The sequence below is a fragment of the Haliaeetus albicilla genome, chromosome 2 (assembly GCF_947461875.1).
Source record: "Haliaeetus albicilla chromosome 2, bHalAlb1.1, whole genome shotgun sequence".
NCBI lineage: Eukaryota > Metazoa > Chordata > Aves > Accipitriformes > Accipitridae > Haliaeetus > Haliaeetus albicilla.
In genome coordinates this window covers 38,306,178-38,328,274 of record NC_091484.1, presented here as the reverse complement: position 1 = coordinate 38,328,274, position 22,097 = coordinate 38,306,178, and the positions used below count along the sequence as shown (strand labels likewise).

The 22,097-nt window shown below is 44.1% G+C and overlaps 1 protein-coding gene across 1 annotated transcript in view; it reads left to right on the top strand.

Annotated features, from left to right (window-relative positions):
- The first annotated feature begins 380 nt into the window (after positions 1-380).
- RPL15 (ribosomal protein L15) overlaps positions 381-22,097 on the top strand; it is a 105,919-nt gene continuing 84,202 nt past the window's right edge. Inside the window, exon 1 of the mRNA XM_069771776.1 lies at positions 381-393. The gene's annotated coding sequence lies outside the window, so the exon portion shown is untranslated. The remainder of the gene's footprint in view (positions 394-22,097) is intronic.

Here is a 22,097-nt window from a genome sequence, read left to right as displayed (position 1 = left end):
CAAAACCCATCTTCCTCCAGCTGTGGCTAAACTATCAGCCACACCAGCCCCCTCTCCTCCCCCCTTCCTGGCTCTCACCTGGCACACCACAGTGGCACACCACCATCTTCCCCTTTCACACGCCAAAAGTGAGCGATCAACCCAGGGCAAGAGGAAATGGTTAAGCACATCACCGCCTTGGGAGCCTTCTGTTGGCCTCCCATCGCCCTGCCACCACTGCTCTCACCTGCTTTTCACCCTTTCCTTCCTTTGTGCCCATTGTGTAATTTCCTCACTTCTCCCACTGCACTAACCTGCACATTTTGGCCAACCACCTCCTTACCGCCCTTGGCACGCCGGGTTGAAAAGTACCACCATCTAATGGTGACACAGTCCTTGAATGCTGGGTGCCATTTAGATTTGTTACTCTCCTACTTTGGCTGATAGCCTGCTCTGAGATTACAACTTTGCAGCGCTCGTAGCACTGATGACATAACGTTTCATGACTTTGCAGACGTACTTATAGCTCTATATAGTATGTCCCCGAGCATTTTATCACAGTACGTGAGGAGATGTTTCACAGTATTCTATCTAGGCACTGCTCCTGGCCCAGAGCCTAGGCATTTGAACAGTAAACTCCTTTTAGGACTCATGTGAATGTGCACAGAGATAGAGAGGGAAGAAACAGAGGATATAATTAACCACTAAAGTTCCTCACAATCATTGCAAAATGCCAACAGACTCTGTTCATCTCTACAGAGAACATAAAGTGGAATTTAAGCACAAGCAGGTCTCTGTTCTTGCTCTAGCAGCCTTACTCTCAGATGTTAGGGGCAGAGGCGGTTTCCTCGATCTTTCTGTGTGCCCTTTCTTTCTTACATCTTCTTTGGGAATCTGTTGTGGAGTAGCTGCTGATGCACAGCCCGCCCTAGTGCAAACCAGCAAAGCCATTTGAAGATGTGATCTGTGTTGTTAAAACTCAGCCTCGTTTCTAGGAGCAATCTGTGGAAGTGGCTCAAATCTTAGGGACCTGACTGCACAGAGGACATTCTGCTGTATGGTAGAGTGTAAATGCAACGTACTGCAGCTATCCCACAACAATGCTGCATGCAGGCTTCCTTGTTCCATGATTTTAATGCATTTTTCCTAGTTCACTGTAACCCAAATCCAGATTGTCCACCCAGGGAGCTTTTCACCACTACTCTTTCTGTTGACTCGGCTTCCCTGGGAGGAAGTCTGGGGAAACCCGCAGTGTAGGCAAGCCTGAAGTGACTACCTCCACTTCTGGATACGCTTCGTTATAGAATAAGCTGAAATAAACAGCAAAAAGAAATCTGAATGTAATGACCTGCAGCAAGAGCTGCTAGGAACCTACATAGGGCCAGGCCCATGAAATGCACCGAGATGCTGAAAGGTTCAGATAGATAGGTGTCTAACCACCTTGAATTGCTTCCAGAGGAAAGTTAAAGCCCTATTGTTTGAAATTCTTAAAACTGTCAACTGGGAAATTCCCTGCAGAAAACAGGCCTGCATTGACTAGTCCTCCAGTGGCCTTTCCCATCTTCAGCTCCTATGATTTATGTGCTCATAAATTCCTTTGTGTTCTGTGCTTACCTGGAAGACTCGCCTGTGGCTGGCATCCAAGAACACCATAGTGGAGTTGTGTTAGGCTGTTCTTTCTGGTTTCCCATTGTCTCTCCCCTGCCTGAATTTGGATCCAAGAGCAAATATGGACCAGATGCAACATGTCCTCTTCAGACTGGAAGGCCATCTTTTCCCATAGAGGTATCCATCCCGTTTGATTCTGCCAGGTGATGGTTGAGACGTGAAGTGCCCTGTCCTTGTCAGCTGCTACCAGAATGTCTTCCCTTGCTGCACCTTGCTCAGGCTCCTTGGCTTTAACCCTGCTTTATTCTATTTAAAGGTGACTGTATTGGGAGAAACAGAACTAGCCTGGGGCAGAACTGGTCTGAATTCAGAACCAGTCCCCTACCAGCACAGGCTTTTTGGAATACTTACTTCACATCATTTTTCAGGACGAAGTTTTATTACAAAATAGCATATAAGGGAATTGTTTGTTAACACAACTCTGTTTCATGTAAGCGTGCCCAAAGCTCTTCTTTGCCATGTATAAAGCAGTGTATTTGCATATCAGAAGATTTCACATAGCTTCTCAAGTAACTGTACATGCCTAACTGCTTCCAATTGCCTCAGTAACATTGGGGGAAAAAAGCTTTTACAAATGTTTCGCCAGACAAATCACATTTTTAGCACAAGCACAACAATTCCTTTCTCTTAGAAAGATGTTTTCAATGAGGGCAAAATCAGTACAGTACTTAGTTACAATACTGGAGTGTCAGATGTTTATTGAGTCAGCAAAGGAGATATAAAAAGAACTGGCAGGGCTCTGCAAATCACTTTGATTTTTAGTAGTGACTCTACTATGCTAAACAGTAAATAATGTAAATAGCAAAGGTGTTCTCATTCACAGAGAAATGAAATGGGAAGTCAAAATCCTTTTTTTTTTTCCTTGTGATAAGAAATCTTTTGAAACCCTCTGATGCCATTTCCTATTCCATCAGTATTACATTAACTTGATATGTTGCTGTTAAACAGCTGCACTTAAATACATCAAATGGATTAATGCTGGCACTTTATCAGGTATAGTTTCTGTTTCTGTAAGAGATCTCTAGACATATAGAAACTACTTAAAATGAGAAAGGAAGTTTCTCCTCTTCACTGGTTCGAAGGACTGTGTGTAACTGGCTGATATTTCTTGAACATCCCGATTAGTGCCAGGCTGGTCACAGCTATGACAGGGCCAATAAGTTAAGTGGGCTTTGAAAATCGCTCTAAGTGACATGAGTTAGCACAGCTTCAAAGTGCTCACAGCTGTGCGGGAAAGCAAGCAGAGGCACAGTGAAGAAGAGCCTACAGACACATTCAAGCTAGATGCAGTTTTGCCAGGCGTAACTCAACCAAAGCTGAAGTATGAACTCAGTGAGCTGTCTTGCACTGTCTTCACTTATCTGGTATCGCCGTATGTAAATCCTCAGGCTGAAGGAAAAGGAAGGAAAGAAGCTGCTCACAAGAGAGACTAATTTCATCGCTGATAAAGGAAAGCACTAAAAGGAGTGAGTCACTGGACACCATTTATAGAGCAGTAAATAAATAGTGTAGTCACTTGTTATTCTTTTTTTTAGTATCAGAAGTAAGAATGGAAGCTCTTCTGTGTCCCAGTCTCATTGCTGGTTTCTCCCTGGAGCGTCCAGCAGTTCACCTCTGCAAGACCAGGTACCTCGCAGGCAGGCAGGCTCTCCTTCCCTTTCTAGCACTCTGGGACTGGCATGATTGCTGCCTTAAATATATGACTCTCTGCACAAATAACCTTCAGCTTGTGGGCCAGGGCCTGCCTCCCCCTGCTCTCTAGGAACGCCACTAAATCACTGCCAGCCCTGGCGCAAAGCCTGGCTCCGATTGTGTCATCTTGGTCTTCTGTCACGAGCTGCTGGGGCCGCGGCAAGGTCGGGGACTTTCTGATGAAACAGGAAAGGTTTTCCCAAAAGGAAAGCTGAACCCAAGAAAAGGAGATCCTTCCTTCTCCAGCTGGATTTTCAGAGCCCTGCCTCCTTGCGCAGGACAGTTAGCAATTTCCTCCCCTTTCAGCTGCTGCTGACACATGGCTGGGTGGTTTCCAGCCTCCTCTGTGCACATTGTTCTGCAAGTGTTTGTCTTAGCAAAGTGCAGAGCCAGCCGCACCTTGCAATTAATAAATATGTGTCAACACTCGGTGCAAGCCTGATTATTATCATTACTCCAGAATTAGAGGGCTGGCACAGCCACTGAGCCGCCTGAGGGCCTGATCCTGCCAGGGGCTCAGTGCTCTTCATTTCCATTGGCAGCAAAGACAGTGGAGGCCAGGGGGGAGTTACAGGATTCAGCTATCCAAGGGGTGATTTTTTTATTTAGTCTCAAATTCTAAAAGAGATTATTCCTGTCAAGAGAGAGGAGCAAAGCACAATTAATAGCTAGGGGCCTTCCCCTCAACCGCTGTAAAATAATGCCGCTCAACAGCAATGGATCACTGCTGATTTACATCGGCTGAGAATCTGGTGCTGTGTTGGTAAACATGAAATGGAGATTATAAAAGGAAATTAACAACAATGAAAGCTAACCTAAAAGCTGAACACGTATGCAGGGATTCCTCTGTCGGTTATGGTGCAGCTGTGCGGGGCTTGAGTTGAATTTCTAATCTATCTTGACCCTGACAGGTCAGAGAACTCCCCACTTTACACTTGGAGAGGTGCCCCCTTGGAGCCAGGGTCACACTGACGTACCTGGAGGGAGGATTTGAATCCTCAGGCCTGATTATGATTTGCACGAATGCCTTTTTTCACTGGAAACACTGTGACATTTACCTAAGACCCTGAGCACTGTGATAGAACGATAAAGAAACCGTGGAGGCAGATATTGAAAGGTGGTTAGTTTCCTGAAAAGGCAAACAGGACATATTTTTAAGATATCTCCACTCTAAAAATATCTCTTCAGGCTAAGTCCTCCGCTCTCCTTGATTTCATCAAGAGTTCAGCATTGCTCCTGCACGGATACTTTGCAGAATTTGTAGAAGCACCTAACTGGTCTTCAGGTACCTTCATAACTTGAGAAATCCTGCCGCCCTGGCAAGCAGGGGATCGGGCCGTCCAGCAGGATTTGGCTGCTTCCTAAAGAATAGGTGGTTCTTGTCAAAGCTGCTGCATCAGGAAGGTTGAGTATCGAGCTAGAATGATGGAAATGAGCAGGTCCTTGACAGAGAGTGGTAGCCTGGAGTACTGTCGGGTGTCGTGGTGCTTTCACAAGAGTGCAGGAAAAGGTGCTCACTGCCATTTCCTCTTTTCTGTCTGTGTTGGTCTGACCATCTTTGCATCATTTAGAGCAAGAGAAGAGCTGGAGTGAGGACCGGTGCGCTGACTTGAATGGAGAGCAATCTAAGAAATCTGCAAGGATTTCTGAAACAGCTGCCTCGAAGGAGACCTGCTGCTGACACTCCGTACAGACCTAGGCCTGGGGACTGCTACTTGAATAAGACAGAAATGGCAGCTCCTCCAAGAACTACCATTAGTAGAGCAGTCATTACCCCAACTCCCTCTGCCCCTTTCTAATCTATACTGCAAACACTGCTATAATATCAAGGCCCATTGCTACAAAATAAACACCAAAACAGGCAAACTGTGCCCCGTAGTGAGTTAAAGTGAAGCGTGTTCAGGTGCAGCAGGCAATGCTGAAGGGCCATATTGTGGTTAGAAGAAGGACTCTCTCTTACATCATGTAATGCTGCAGTCCTTATCCAAAGATTTTCTACAGTCCAGACCTGTTTGAGGAGCATGGAGAAGCACCAGACCTCTCTGCCAGCTGTGGACCAAACTCTTTGCCTCCATTCATATCTCCCGCTTGTTGGACATTGCTTTGGAAAGTTAACCCACGAGTTTGGCTCACCATGGCTATTACTATCATCTAGGTCCTCTGTGTCTACTGTCTTGATTATTGTGGAAATCAGCTCCTATGTTAGACATTGTTAATCCATCTTTTCATTGTCCAGGCTCACACACATAACTTAGTATCAGTGGTAGCTTCTATGTAATAATACCAAACAACGGTTTTTCCTAGCTAACCTCACAGTGAAAATTGTCATCATGGTCCCGGACTATTTTAAGGTATGGATCCACAGTTTTCCAGCCCTACACCACTGTTAAAAAAGGCTCCTGAGATCCATCAACCAATCTGGAGGCAGTGAAATATTCTGAATAATATAAAATTTCTATTTCTTATATGATCAAAGCCCACATCCTCTGTGAAAGGCATAGAGGACTATCTCGTATTTTTATAACACCTATTTGCATTTCAACTCAGCAACCCAAGCACAAATCACGTGTGTACAGTTGTGTGAGACCTCCCAAGCAAGGTAGCAGATAAGTGACTTCCTGGAGAGGCTGGGTGCTGCCACGCATGGCTGCGTCCTTGTGTTCAGCTGCCATCTGCTCAGGACAGGAGAGCCCTCACTGAGCCCCAGGGCTGGCACTGCCACAATTCATAGCATAGCACTGTTTAGCCCTCATCATCTACATCTTCTTACCTGCAGGCTGCCCATAAACTACTGGAGAAGCAATCTTACTATTTTTCTCCTAAAATTGCTCCCTGAAAGGGCTCTTCTTATGACACTTTCCCAAAAAACACAGTCCAAACTCGTTTGTGGTTGAGCTGCTGCAGCACCGATACTGCTCCTTGCTGCTTATGACACCATCTATTCTTCTTTTAAACATCTTCAGCCAAAAGGCACCGTTTTCTTCCTCTTTTTCCTTTTGTTTTCTGTTCACATGTTACCTAGCAGAGTTATATTCTGTAGCAGAGTGGGATTGGCATGCAAGCTTTGTGGTAATGAGAATAGCATTATTGTTTTTTAGATGGAGCTTCCTTTTCATTCTGTGGTAAGGCAGCAAGAGCAACCACAGCTATGAGTTACTTCATGTCTCTATGCTAAGTTGCTTGTGACTGAAGTTAGTTGATTTGTTACTTGTGCCCTTTAACGGGAAGAAGTATTCTCCCCAAAACTGTGTGGGCATAACTGAAATTCTCTGTGGTGCCTTCTTGCTTTTGGATCACCTGGCTTTCAGCAAAAAATCAGGTTCCTTCAGAAAACGGGAGCAAGAGGGACCGTCTTACAGGGAACGCAGAAAGCAAGTCTGCTGCAGATACTACATGGCTCTTTTTTGATCACTATTACACCACCTGATGCAGACACAGCATTGCTGCTGGGGATGTGTGATACCTGTCTCCATCTCATTACTGCTTTCTGGGACTTTCCCTGACACTTTGCCTCAGTACCTGCATTTGGAGGGCCTGTTCTCCACTGCATCTCAAAGCCACTGGCTTTAAGACCTTGTTTGTGCATTTTGACTGTAGGAGCTCATTAAATGAGCTGATTAAAGCCTAGATCCTCCAAGGTATTTAGGCACCTAAATCTGGTTAAGCCTATTTGATTCCGAGTGGGGTTAGGTATCCCCATGTTTTTAGGGAGCTGGGTGTAGTGTCCTGGTTTTGGAGGAGGAGGAAGAGGGGGCAAGAAGCAAGAGGCATTTTTCTGTAAAATGTGCATAAAAGGACTGAATACGGGAAACAAAGGATGTTAGACCCGGAATTACAGACCTGAAGGTTATAGAACTAATAAAGAATAAATAGCAGCAAGAAAATTAATGTTTCCCGCATTTCTTCCAGCTTCTCAGAATATACTGGGGCAAACCACACACTTTCCAACTCTCACATGCCTTTTTCTTCTGTCTTATTTGTTCCTTTTCCTCACTGCTAGTCTGCCACTGACCATCAGCCCCTTCAGGAAAGGACTATGGTGTCCTTCATGTCCGGAAAGTGTTTGGCAGACCCTGGGCAGTAAGAACATGCCTTTCAAAACCGGCCAGGCGGTGCAAGGATTTACGCTGCCCTGAAGCCCCACACAATAGGAAGAGCACAGTGTGTTGACTCTTTGGTATTTGTTATTGTTGGTCTTATGTGCTGGTAAGCTGGTCTCAGCTCGTTTTCCTGACGACTGCTGTGGAATAATCCAGCTTCAGTTGTGATAGGCCCTGATGAATATCTGAATTTCAGGGGGAATGCTGTGGCTGTGCCTGGGCATGACTCCTACCCCAGAGTTCATTTCTTCATGTATGAGCCAGGCTACTTCCCAGGCACAATCACATGTTAGAAAACCACTTCTCTTGTCGGGAAGGAGCTGAGCTGCTAATGGTGGTGGCTTGTCCCCAGGACCCCTTCGTTGCGGTTCAGAGGGCTGCTGGTGCTGGCTGCTGAAGGATGCAGCGCGGTGTGGGTTTGTGCTGGGAGCTGTCTCTCACCTGCATGGCTGGACACCTACACAGTGTCCCCTTGCAATCGCTCTGACAAAGCTCAGCGGTTAAGAGGGTGCACAGTATACCTCTGGCAGACATAAATATGTGCTGGTGCTTATCTTTTATGAAAACAAATGAACAGAGATATCTGTTGCTGCAGCCTCTGAGTATGCATGGAAGTGAAGTCTGCAGGCAGAAACAACAGCTTCCAGCTCCCTGCAGACACGTTTCCTCCCTTTGCCAGGCCATGTCTGACCAAAACCAGCCTCTCGCCCTCCGCTATGAGAAGGCAAGGCAGTGTCCACGGAGCCCGTTGAAGAGGAGCCGCAGGAAGGACTGATTAAGATGTAAGCGAGGAAGCTCTGCTCACGAGGCATTCCCAGCAGGGGTGCCGGTGGGACGTCTGCCTGCGAACCCCGCGGCAGCAGCCGCCTTCCCCGGACCTCCGGAGACACTGGGAGAATTTCCTCTTCAGCTATTTTCAGGCGGCATCTGCGTCTCTCACCAGCCATGGATGCCACAAGGCATGGTGCCAAAAAATCAGCAGCTTGGCAGCTTCTCTACATGGACTCAAGAAATATATTCTGGATTATCTGTACCATCTGCCTCTCACAGGTGTTCATCTGGGAGGAGGGGGGAGGAGAAGGGCACCTGAGGGCACCAGAATTGAACAGAAAGTGTTTTATAGGGCAATATGCATTGTAGCAGCTGGTGCTGATGGAGGTGGAAGAAGGAGGAAGAACAGATACTAATTCTTACCTTGGAAGGATTGATAAAGTTTACTGCACAGTTTCACTGAAACTGGGCAAACCTCTGAGTCCTTACCCCTTGGTCTGCCAGGGGGACAGTGGAGGTTCAGGGTAAGAATCCCCAGGTTTATGTACTTGAGGGGGGAGGCAATTTTCTGGGCAAGTTTGGAGAGGAACTATGTGGTGCGTGCCTTGTTTGTGGGTAAGCAGAAGTTTGGAGTAAGCATCCACAGGCCATGGGCTTGGGTTTTTTGTCAGCTATGGCAAAATACTGCTATCTCTCAGCAGACACCAGAAAGGTCTCATCCTCCTTTACTTATTCATGGCTAATCATTAATATTTTCCTGAAAGTGAAACTTTACCGGTTCTCACAGAACTACAAAGCCACATTTATAAACAAAGCTCTTATTTGTGAGGAGATGAAACCCTGACTGGCAGTGAATGATTTGCTTTCCACTGCGCTACAGAAATGCCGTTTCCTGCCCCTCCCCTGAAAAGAATTTGCTGCGGCAGTCCCAGCACAGGCTGCACACCTACAGAAACCACGGGCTGCCTACGCTGGCAGCACAGGCACCTGCCACTCACCTCACCTCCAGCGACAGCCGCAGGTCAGCAGAAGCTGGAGCTGCTATACCTGTGAGGCTCCATGCACCGCCTGCTGAAGGAGGGAGACTGGCCTGCGTTACATCTGGTTTTTTAATCATCTGTTGCAATGAATTGATTTGTCTCCACGCTAAAGCAGGAAAACTGAGGCAGGAGGGTATTTCTGCTATTTGGAGACAACCTTGGACCAATGCTAGGTAGACCTGGCCCGCATCTTGCCTGGTAGGTGCTCCTGCTGTCACCCTTGCTGTGGGTCTTGGAGAAGTCGTGAAATAACTGGGGAAGGCTGTCACCACTCCTTTCTCTGCCCCTTATGTAACCATTGGTCCAACGTGTCCTTTAAAGCCTACAGAAGGTGCAGGGCACCTCCACTCCCGTTGCCTTCAGAAGTGTTCATGGGAATGGACCAACTTTGCAGCTACTTTTCAAGACATAAGGCTGTGCAAGTCGTGAAAGAGTTGCACGGAGGGGAAGAAAAATAAAACCACTCTCAGTCTCTCATCTGCAAGCTGTTGCTACACAAGAAGGCAGTGCAGTGCTGGTGTGAGGAAAGAGATTGCTGTTTCATGTGGTTTCCAGATAACCTCCGATAACATATATGATTGCAGCTGACCTTGTGATACCATATTGCTACTTGTATTTTGTTTAAAAGTACAAAGAGCTGTGTTCCCTAATGCAAATGCGACTGATGGTGGAGAAACAAGCTCACAGCACCACTGGTACCAAGGCTGATGACTATAGTATCACCTTTCAGCCACAGCTCTCCTCTTGTCTTCCTGTCGTGTCCATCATCATCTGGAGCACATGCTGTCTATGTCATTTGGCTGTGAAATACGGCCCTTCGTCATTAGCCACACAGTTTTCTAATCCCCTGGCCTGAACCACTGGGCTTTCTTTTGCTTCATCTGTGGAGCTACGTACAGTACTTTGCAACACTCCTGCTACCACACAGGTTCTCAGGAGGTGTACAATGCCCACCTTTTTGGTGGTGCCCTACCACCGTGCTTCAGGCCTAATGGCAAGTTAGAGCTTCTCCATCAGTGGCACCACAAACAAACCAGAGTCCTGATCCAAGCAATTTTAATTGAATACTCATGGGAATGAAGACAAGTAATAAGAGAAAAGGAAGTTTTGCTCTTTCCAACTAGACCAGGAAAACCCTGACTGAGCTCAGGGAGGCTCACAATGTACTCTTGGTACATCAGCTATCCATATTGTATAGGGCTCCAATGAGTTCTGGTTTTATTCAATATACTAAACAACATCAATGTTTATTTCCTGGTGTGGATTTTCTATTTTTATCACTACGTTTTTGTTCTCAAGCGCAGAATAAAAATACCCCAGATGCTAATGGCTGTTTATCAGGAATGTAGAAAGTGGGGAAACTGAGACTCAGAAATAAAATTGCAATCACTTATAGATAGGACAGGGCAACAGATATTGTCAGTTGCCTGTGAGTACTGCTCGTATGTCTTATGGTGTGTATAAAGTTTCATAAAGGCATTGATGTCTTCGGGCACCTTGTCACTTTTAATGTTAAATTTTTGTGTCACTTGTTTTGGGGATGAAGGAGAGAGAGACCAAACATGATATTAGTCCTTGTGAAAAGTGGCAGACTGACAGCCCTGAAAACAAGCACTTAGTACCTCTCTGTGTCAAGCACTGCAGAGGCAGAAAAAGCCACCCAAGGTGTACTGAGAGGAGCTGCACAAGACTTCTTGCCTATGGGAAGAGAGAGGTACCTGCATGCTCCCCTGGCCTTGCCTGCTTTGGATGCTGGAGAGGGTCCTAGTGTAACATAGGAGAGTCTGACTCAGTTGCAGCATGAGCCAGTGCTAGCTACTGCAAGCATCCCAAGACCATATAGGCCACAGTCCTGGCTGGCTCCCCAAATGTTTGTATCAATACCTTGTGTCCTCAGGTATTTTAAGGTAAGCTGTGCCTGATCTTCAGGAGCACCTCTAAGTTCAATGTGCTACAGAGCTGAATGTTACAGAAGTTTTATGAATATCTGTTATAAATGAGATTTGCCCTTTATTACGTTTGCATGTATCAGACAATAAATTGCATAGCTGCTGTGCTGGTCATTAGCAGATGTCTCCCCAAGGTTCCTGGGTCACCATGTGATGTACAGACTGGCTGGGCTGATTTCAATCCCAGGGGAAAAAAGAAAAGAGAAAAAGAAAGTGATGTCACAAGGTTCAATTAATAATAAATTGGAGGATCAAAATATAACTATTGCCAGTCAGCAGATGTTGTGGAAAACAGGTCAAATAAACTGAATGTATTACGTCTACATAGTTATTTTTACCAGCTGGTATGTTTGACGTAGTACTTCATGCTGTTTTGTTTGCATTTAGCACTATAGAATTTACACAGAGTATGCCTATAGTGGACTGGAAAACACACTACCAAACTTTCAAAAAGTAGTAGTAACTGTATGAGATGGTACTGGGGGGCTTCTATCGGGTTTCTGTAAGCATCAACAGAAGGATCAAGGGCATTCAATATCTCAAATGAATGCCCTGGAAATGAATATAAAATCACTGCTAATAAAATTTGCAGATGACATAAAGACAATGATGAGGACACAGCACTCATACAAACTGACCAGGAGCTTAGCAATCCCATTCTAACAAAATATGGTTTTATGCAGTGAAATGTAAAGTAATTAATTTAGCAGCATGGAATCAAGCCAAAGTTACAGACTTCATCCTGTTGAAGAATGGATCTGAAAAATCTTATAGCAGAAAAGCAATTCAACATGGACTCCAAAGGCGATTCTGTGATAAAACATGAGCAGTCTTACCCTGGGACTTCTAAACTGATGATTAGTCAGTAGGAGTAAGGAAGTGATTTTACTGGGTAGAACACTGGGACAAGTTATATTGGAATACAACATCTGGTCTTGGTGTCCACATGTTTAAAGGATGTTTGAAACAGGAAAGAGCCTCCAAAAGGAGAGAAATCTTTGCAGCAAGACATGCGAGAGCTTAGTACTTGCGCCTATTAAAAAGCACATTGAAGGGACTGAATTATAGCACAGAAGTACCTTTGTTGTAAGCAGAAAATAGAAGAGTTCCCCAGCCTAGTGGAGAAAACTGTAGTAAGGACTAATGGCTGGAAACTAAGGCCAGGCAAATTCAAATTAAAAAATTGAGGATTTTTTTTTTATTTTTATTTTTTTATACTGAAGGTGATCAGCTACTGGAACACAAGACCAAAGAAACAAGTCATTCTCCATCTCATGGCATCTTCAATTCAGACTGTGCCTTAGCCAAATGCAAATTATTGGCTTCATTACAGACATAACTGCAAGGAATTATTGGCCTGTGATGCACAGGAGGCTATACCAGATGATCTAACCATCCCTTTTCACCTTAATTTCTGTGCATCAATGCATAAAAGGAATGAATTCTGGTACTATAGAGAGATATTGTCAACTGGAAAAGGATGAACTGGTGCTTTTGGCATCCAGAGAGGAGTGGAGGGTGCTTCTAACAACCAGAAGCTTGTTACTTTAGTTACTTTAGTTTACTCTTTAGTAACATTGTTAGAGGGCAAGAAATTAATTTATTTCTGTGGGGATTCCCATTGCTAAATTCTTTCTTACCAGCAGGCTTGGAAAACAAAATTTCTTTATTTCCTTCCCTCTAAATTTATGCTTTCAGTACATTCATTTAAGCAAATGCATGTCTTCATTTGCTAAGCAAATGAAGCAAATCATGTGGAGGTTCCTATTATTATCTGTAACAAATACTTAATACTAAACCCAATCCAAAGACCATTGAAATTAAAGGGAGTGTCCACAGAGTCTTCCGGTGGAAGTTTTATCAGGTTCACTGACTTTCAGACAGTCATTATGCAGTTTTCTGGTACCCACATCCAGTCAGTAGAATAGACTTCAGCTACATTGGAGTGGATCTGGATGCACGCCTGTGGAGCCCATCTTCATTGGTTCAAACTTCACACTCCGTAGGCTTTTTTCCCCCCCCCCCCCATAAACCACCCAGAACATTCTTAAAATGACATAAAAGATTCTGTTACTCATTTCTGGACCAAAATTATATTTTGCCAAGATTCAGGTTATTCTGTAGATGTAGTACCTTTTCCATAAGTAGGAGACTCTTGACTTCCATCATAAGGTTCAGTTTCACAATATCAGTAATAATAATTTGGTTTCTGAACTTCCCTGTTTCCCCCAAAAGCAAGGGACAATATTCTAGAAGACCTGAAGGGAATTCACCCCAATAGTTTTCATTTAGCTCCTACAATAAAAGCACCCATTTCTGAAACGTTTGGTTTTGTCTGTCATACTTGCCTCTCTGCTTCATGAAACCTCCTTGAAAACTTAGTCTTTATGTGTATCTTAAAAAAATGTGTTTAAGCAAAGATCTTGGATGTGGAATGTTAGAGCCAGCTCTTCTACTTCTGATTTCACTAGGAACTGTCAGTCAAATTTTCTATTACTATCAGTAAGATTTTTTTCAATGTAAGTAGCAGCTATACTGAATACTGTACATTAAATGAGATAGAAAACATATAATAAGGCCCTATTCCTCAGCAGTTGTTTTCTATTACCTGGCTGTTTTTATTATGATGTTTTTGCCTATAGCTTATGTGTAAAAAGATGTACCTACTGTTCTACGTACATTACTCCAGCACAGTGCGGGTTCATACTTATGTCTCCTAGTCAGCACATCATTATTATTATTGTTGTTGTTGTTGTTGTTGTTGTTGTTGTTGTTAAATATAATCACATTAATAATAACACTTGATATACTCCACAGGCAGAAGAATGTGTACCAGTGTTAAGATGAAGAAGGGATTTACCTAACAGGAGGTTAACTGGCTGACAAGAAAAGAGAATAAGATGAGAACAGGTGGATCCAGGGCACTTGGAGACTGTATATTATAATAAAGTCTCTAGATAAAAATGTTTTATATATTTAACTGGTTTATGAAATTATACATACCTATATATTTTTTTAATACACATGGAAACTTTGCCCATTCAGAAAGCCTGACACTACTTATTTTATTCTGGGATTAAGAAAATCCTGTAATATTGCTATGTTCAGGTCCATTCTAAGTAGACCAGCTATGCTTTTGTTCTCTGTCTCCAAAAAAAAAGAAAGACCTATAGAAATGCATCACTGATGCACTAACTCCTACTGGAAATATTTTCTCAGCTGGGAATGACGAAATGTCAGTAGAGAGTAGATACGTTGGTGGGGGGAGGGGGGGGAGATGCAGCAGAAAGGAAGGAGAGTCCACGAAGTGGGAAGCTCCTCATGAATTAGAAAACCTGTGATGAGCTCCCTGTCCTGCCACTGATACCTCTGTGCATTGAGGCCATGCAGAGAATGTCTCTTTAGTGTCTCTGGTCCCTCTCCGGTAGTTGTTCACCACACGGCCATGTTGTGACTCTCTCAGATCTGACTGTAATGAGGAACCATATCGAGAGCGAGCTGAGTTAGCTATGAGAGGCAGCGGGATAATATCTGCCTTTATTAGGGGACAGATACTGCCTTGAAAAGCCAGAACATGGATCCCTGCCGTTAGGATATGAACACAAGGATTATTAAATGAATGGGTGTCATAACAGAAATAATAACACTGACCTCTAGTTTTCATCAGTCTTAATGTTGTTCCCTCATTATAACAAACTATTTACCCTTTGGCCTCATTTTATGCACATGGGAATCAGATTATTGCCTCATAAAACAAAGGAGCAGTGAGATTATCACTTAAGTAATGGCCCCAAACACACTGTTAGCACAGTGTCACGGACTGCGGCTGCACAGCAGAGTAGCGCAACTCCTTTCTTCAGGACTCAGTCCCGGTGACGCGGGCAGGGGAGCAGCTAGAAATGTCACGGGCCAAGCGAGCACAGCGTCCCGTTCACCCCCAGAGCAGTCAATCCCCAGAATTTTTATCCCTGCGACGTGTTAAACCTCAGAAAGCTCATCCCCATTTTGAAGTGATAGCTGCTGCCTCTCTGCCAAATTGCTTTATCAGTTTCAGATAGCCGATCTTCCCCCCCTCCCCCCAGTTTTTGCTGATAAAATGTTTGCACACTGTTAGATAGGGAAATGCAGAGCACTGGGGGGGGGGGGGGGGGGGGGAGGGAGGCCTTGATAATTTAAGAGCTGGCATTTCAGAACAAGAATGTCAAGCAGTTTAGATCTTGTTGACGTTGAACCCTGGGGTTCTTCCTCCTTCCTCCTTTTTCGTCGCATTTAAAGCAGGCAGAGTGATCCTGCGTTAAGGACTGGTAGTGGGATACCTCTGCTGGGGATTCTTCCGACCGGCCTCAAGCACACAGGGGTGACTGAAGTCTGGGGAGACAAGGATCTGTGGATGTAATGCCGGCATTGTCTACACTTTCATTTCTGCTGCACGCTGGCCCCTCTCCTCCTCTGCATTCATTGTCGCTATTACATTTATCTTGGGAGAGAGGCCTTCGTAGGCTGCATATTTATTAATCATTCTTACCTGCTTCTCTTTTTGTTCTTTGCTCTTGTTCTTTCCTGTACAGGGAGACAGAGCGGCAGCAGCATGTCATAGCAGAAGTAATTACACAGCACTTTTTCTATTCACAGATCTGAAATTGCTCTACAAAGGTAAGTGCTAATAAAACAATTATCGTCCCTGTTTGTCAAATCAGAGAAACGAGGCTAAGAGAGAAACCCAAGGGCACGCAGCAGGCCAGTGATACAGGGTGGAAGAGACCTTGCAGCTTCCATACAGCATGTTGGGTTTTATGCTATGTGCTTCTTAAGCCAAGTAGCCTGGTGGAAAGGCCTCTCTTGTCCATAATCAGAGACATTTTAAGCAGCAGAAGACATCCTTGTAAACAGCAGTTCTGAGAGCTGCAGCACTGCATGTTTTAGTGGCAAAGCCAGTGCAGTGTAATATTATCTGCACTGTAGCAATAGAGTTACTTTCGGCTCAGGACTCCGGAAAACTCCTTCCCAACCACTGCTTCCCATAGAGATTACTACGCTGGCTGGGTAAGCAGGCTGCAAAGGGTGCCTAAGGATCAGGAAATGAATACATGCATCAGGAGATTTAGCAGAGGTCGCTAAACCCCTGATTATTAGCAGCTACCTCTAAACACCCCTCCCTCCCAGAGCCAGAGTCCGACCACCCTGGGTAGGCAGAGCTTTCCCCGATTACGCAGACACAGCAGCAAAATTTTGATTTCCATGAAAGCAATGGTGTCTGCATAATATCACACTGATGATTTTTATATCTTGATTTCAGCTTTGTTTATCTTCTGAGAACAGTTATAAAAATAAAATCCAGATTTATTTTTTTTAAGTGCTGATGAGGATGGGAGTCTGGATGTCTCAGGGATTAGGTAATGGGAGAGACAGTCTTTGGCTTGAAGTCACCCATTCAGCTGTGGTCAGGTCAGCCGTGTGTTAGCATTTATATTGTCCACTATCCCAAGTACTGAGAAGTTGGTGGTCTTATTCTGATGTGTAGCTCAAAAGGAACATTTTACTTGCAATGTGAAGAGGATTTATTAGCAGCAAGGCTGAGGAGTACATGAGCATGGAAAATTAAGCTGACCTGAAACTTCTGGCCAGTGTCAGGATTTCAGTACACTGGGAGATGCTGTGGATAATGCTGACCATGCTGCACATCTCTTGCAGGTAATGGATCTAGGGAAAAGCCTTCAGTGCAATCAATCCAGCACTCTAAGGTGGTATCATCACTTTAAAAGAGGCTGAACATTAGTATTGTTTTCCTTAGAAAATTGAAAGTTTCAGCAGATTCAAGATTTAACTGACCCCTTTTTGGCTCATACCAGCATATGAACTCCATGTAATTTTGTATATTATTATCTCCACTGAAAATATTCTGTGGTTTCTTTTTTCCCTCCTGGTATAAGTACAATATCTATAATGCAGTACTTGCAGCCACTGCCAGGGCCTTGGACAGTTGTGGGGGGAAACGTGAATTAAATGTGGATTTGAAAAAAAAAATCCCTTCCTTAATGGTACCTTTGTAACTGATTAGATTTGGTAATGGACTTGCAAATGAAGTTTAAACATTAATCTAAGAGCTCAATTAGGTAAGGTATTATGGTGCAGCAGAGATTTCCTCCATTCCCCAAGCAAGTGAAAAAAACCTTGGAAATTAAGACAAAATCAGCTTCTTTTCTTTCTTGTCTTTTGAGAGGTTTAGCAGAGGTTGTTACTGAATTAATGAAATACTATTGATTCATATATCCTTTCTAATAAGTGAAACAGAAAGGGATATCACTTATGTTTCCTGCAGCAGTTTCATACGGCAACTGGCAACACCATTGAACCCCCATAGGCCTGAAAGTCCCGAAGGAAATCAGACCTCTCTAGGGGTCACCTGCTGACTGGAGATACATTAGCAAGCCATCTGACTTTTTTGAATAAACTCTTAAGATTTCATTTTGCACTGGGAGTCATAAAGTACACTTTTCAGTATGACCAAGTTACTGGACCCACAGTGTTTGCTCACAAAGGTTCAAACTCAACGTCACACTTAACTGCATGTTTACATGGGAATTAAGCATATTATTACAGTTAAGTGTGTGCTTAAGTACTGCTCTAAATAGAAATGCTTTCCTGAATCCGGAATAGCAGCAAAGAGTAATTCCCTCCACTGCAGGCCTTGCAGAGTGGAATGCCATAACCTACATTACGCAGGAGGTCAGACGGGATGGTTGGCTGTAGTCGTCCTGTTTGGACCTCCAGTCTGTGAATAGGACACATCGTTGATCAAATACCAACTTTCCAACTGGACTATGTCCAGCACAAGCGAACCATGTTTAGAATTATAAGAAGGAAATAAAGACAGGCTGGGGTAATTAAACACAGGGGAGATATTTTCCATTCACAGGCCCCAGCCATCGGTGTTTTGGATAACTTGTTCTATTAAAAAGCTATCTTGCTACAATGTATTTGAACAATCCTTTATTCTGCTCATTCTATTAAGGTTGCTCTAAAATTATTCCACTGAGTATTGCCAGCAGCTTTGAGACCTTTAGCACACAGCATTAAGTAGAAATGAATAAAGACTTGGCTAAAATAACACATGGCGACTCACTTAAAAGGTACTGTCAAGACATTTTATACACTTTTCCTTTTACTCTGCTTTGTTTATAATATTCCTCTGAGAAGCCTGAAAATATTTGATTCTTCCCACTGGCATTTGGTCCCTTACATTGTGCAAATAGAGGTTGTCTTCAATGGCAGTGTGAGTGAGCCTGGCTCTTTCCTCTTAAGAGTCTCAGTTTGCATAGTCCACGGCTCTGCTGGACCATCTTCCTTGTGGATCAACAGTAGAGGTGTCCCAATAATTGCTCCTATGCAGCCATGTGATGAAGGGAGCATCTGAAATGCAGAACTGGTAGTCCATATAAACTAATGACCACGAGACTTTTAAATAGAAACTCTTGGCAAGTAATACCTAATATTTGCATTCAGGCATAAAAACGTCCTCACAGTACACGAACCCAGGAGATGCTGAGTTTGATAAGGAACTCAGCAGTCCACTGCGGTTTCCCACCACAAGAGCCATGTTCTGTGAGAGACACTCGCCCCACATGTACCTAGTGATGCCTTACAACAACAGACGTCCCTTCAGCGACTGCAGGGAGGACAACCTGAGCGGGAGAACGATTCTGCTGGCTGGGACCGTTCATCAGCGGGATGACAGCACTGACGATGCCTCAGGTATTATAAGCCTCATAGTGCCAGCTGGGCTCATGTAGTGGGGTGAGCACTGAGCAACTCAGTGTAGCCATCCAAACCATCTCCTTCAGAGGTGGACTGACAGCCTCAAGTGCACCACTTTGTGTGAGCTAGAAGTATTCTCTTGGTAGTGCTTTGAAGCAGGGAATTGCTTGCCTCTTCCCCCATCTTCTTGTACTCCGGTGCTTGTGCAACACATTCATCACAGTTCCTCCCTTCCCCTCTCACTGTCATTTGGCTGCCTCAGGAGCAGCAGCAATGTGGAGCCAAGTGACTGCGTACCGATTCAGTTCTCTCTGAGGTAGCACCAGCGTTCCAGCTTTAATTACACACAAAAAATTGTTCAGAATTGTGGGGGCTTTTTATAAGCCCTAAGGTCAGATTCTCTTCTCATCTATACTGGCATTAGTCAGGAGGATGTCAACAAGAGCCAGTGAGATCTGATTTAAAGTACAGTCTTAATTCCTTTCCAAGTATCCTAACAGAGAGTAGATGCCACTACAGAACTGTTGCCTGTCGGCAGCCAAACAAAACCATGCCGGAACTAGTTGCTAGGACCAGCTATTCAAAAGCTGCTTCTGATAGTCCAAGGGCTACCTCCTCTCCCGCCATCCTCTTTCCTGTTTCTCCACTGCCTCCTCACCCAGACCTGGAACCATCCAAAGTGACAGTCATTGGTGACGGCACCCATCTTTGTGAGAAAAATACTAAAATCCAGCCCAGGAACTTCCCAGGGAACAAAACTGGAATTTCTTGAATTCTGGAAGAAAAACCATCCAGGGCAACTAAGATTTCACAGTATTGTGGGGTGGGGGTGAGGGGGATTTCCATCCCACTTCACGGATCTACTGAGAGCAAGGCTCTCTACCAGCGTTACTTCATCCGTCTTTAAGGAGGAAGGCACCAGCTGTTTAATAGCACTGTGTAACACTTCCTGACAGCTTATGACAAAATGGGAAGTGGAAATTGGACCTTTTTTTCAAAGATCATTGCCACTACTTTACCCACCAATTCTCTCTAATGAATTGTGTGATACAGCCCCAAGAGACCTTGCCTGAAGAACAGTTCTCCCAAAGAAAGCTACTGTGAAAGCCCTTTTTGACAGATTTTTCCTGATTTGACAATTTCCTTGGCATGAGACCCCCTCCCTCACCCTCTCACAAACCCATGCGTGAGTATTGCTCGCTCTCTACTTTTCTTTCACCCTCTTTCCATGAGAAGAATTAAAATTGTCTGTGCAAAGATTTCTCTGGAAGTTTTTTACCTCAAACACAGTCCTACTAAGATGAATATTCAGGGGAAGCCTGACTTTTGCAATCTTTGTCCCTTAGTTGCATTTTGAAGTGCTCATTGAATCTGACCTGTCACAGGTAACAGACATTTAAAGAGAAGAGAGCCCGTGTTTCACTAAGGCTCTGGGTTCTCAAAGTACATCAGCCCTTGTCCTGAGCTGGTGCAAATTTCCATTTTGATATACTTACAGTGACTTGGCCCCACGAGGGTCTTGTCCTTTATGTTTCCTTTGAATTAGACTCATGTCAGCTCTTTCCCTCAGAAATAGAGCTCAGACGCCTGCCTGCATTATGGAGCCCAACAAATAGCCACCCATGAGATGGGAGATTGTGCCCATCCCTTGGCCCATGGTAAAAGGGAGGCAGCATGTCTGACAAGTCAGATACTTCAGGTGAGGTATTACAGAGCAGCTGATGCATGGCACGTTGCTAGCTGGGTCAAACGTGTCTGAGCACTGTTCTATTTATGGGGTGCTTTTGAGACAACGTAGCTGAGATTTATTTTAGCATATTTGATTCAGAGCACACTTACGGAGTTGAATTTTGTCTCCATACCTGTATTGTTTATGTGCGTGTGCGCCTGTGTATTTTTATACGTGTATATGTATTGTAGGCACATTGCTTTGGTTGGCTGCTCCGCAGACTCAAGACACAAAAAATCAACAGTTTCATAATTGACTAATAACATTCACAGACCTTTCCAGCCTCCTAAACCATAACTGCTCTCTATGTTTTGTAAGATCAGACGACAAGGACCACTGCCTCGTAATGGTGCCTCATAACAGTGAGTATTGAAGTCGGACATAGCATTACACTGCAAAATTGCAGCCAGTAATCACGGCTCAAAGCATATCTCCGACAAAAGCATAAATATTGCTCATTAAATATTATGGGAGAGGAATATAAAAATCTTACTTGGTCTCTCATTGAAGCAGTAAACAGCACAGCCAAAGCACCTGCTACAAACAGCTCTGTAAATCTTTCTATAAGGTATGGCATCCAGCATTGAAGAATTAGTTTGTCATCATGTTCATCTACATTTTGAGGAAAGAAATAGGTTCCTGGGGAACCACGTCTAAACCTTCCTGGAGGTGCTTAGCCATGGGAACCTCAGCACCCTGTTTGAAACCTCAGTAATTCTCCATATGACTGGAAAGCACAGCTGCTTCCAGTAGCCAGCTCAGTGATATAAAACATGACACCTCCATCCTTTCTGAGGCAAATCCACTGCTAAAGACAATGAGAATTTGGCATTTGTACCAGCAGCCAGTTTGGCCCTTCAAAATAAGGTATCGGTATGCAGTTTTCAAGTCAGTTGCCAGCAGGGATTTGCTTCTGTGGGAGATGTCCTTGGATTTAAAAAAAAAAAAAAATCATGCTAGCACTTTTGTTAGTTACATCAGTACAAAACCTGTGTATAGGCCAAGCCAAAGGTTTAGGATTCAAAATATTCCTATTGGATGGTGTTAGTTTGCTGGAAGCAAATTAATATATTAAAAACTCTAGTCCAGGCAAGATAAACTGTACTTTAGCACTCACTAAGCTGATGAAACTGGAGCCTTGCAGGCACAGCTAGGCTTCAGTTCAGCATTCGTCTCCATGAAAGAGGGCAGACAGTCATGTGCGGCTCTGCCTGCGCTCCAAGCCAGCCAGATGTGAGGCAGCCAAGAAGTCCTAGTGAAGCATGTGTATTGGATCCAGTGTGTCATATGTATTCTTGATTAGTTTTCCATTTCCAGCCTTGGAAGACATCCTTATCCATATGTGGATTAATTGTGTGTCACATGCTCCTTTTGCAATCAAGAATTAATACCAGCATTTTCCTGCAGCTACAGA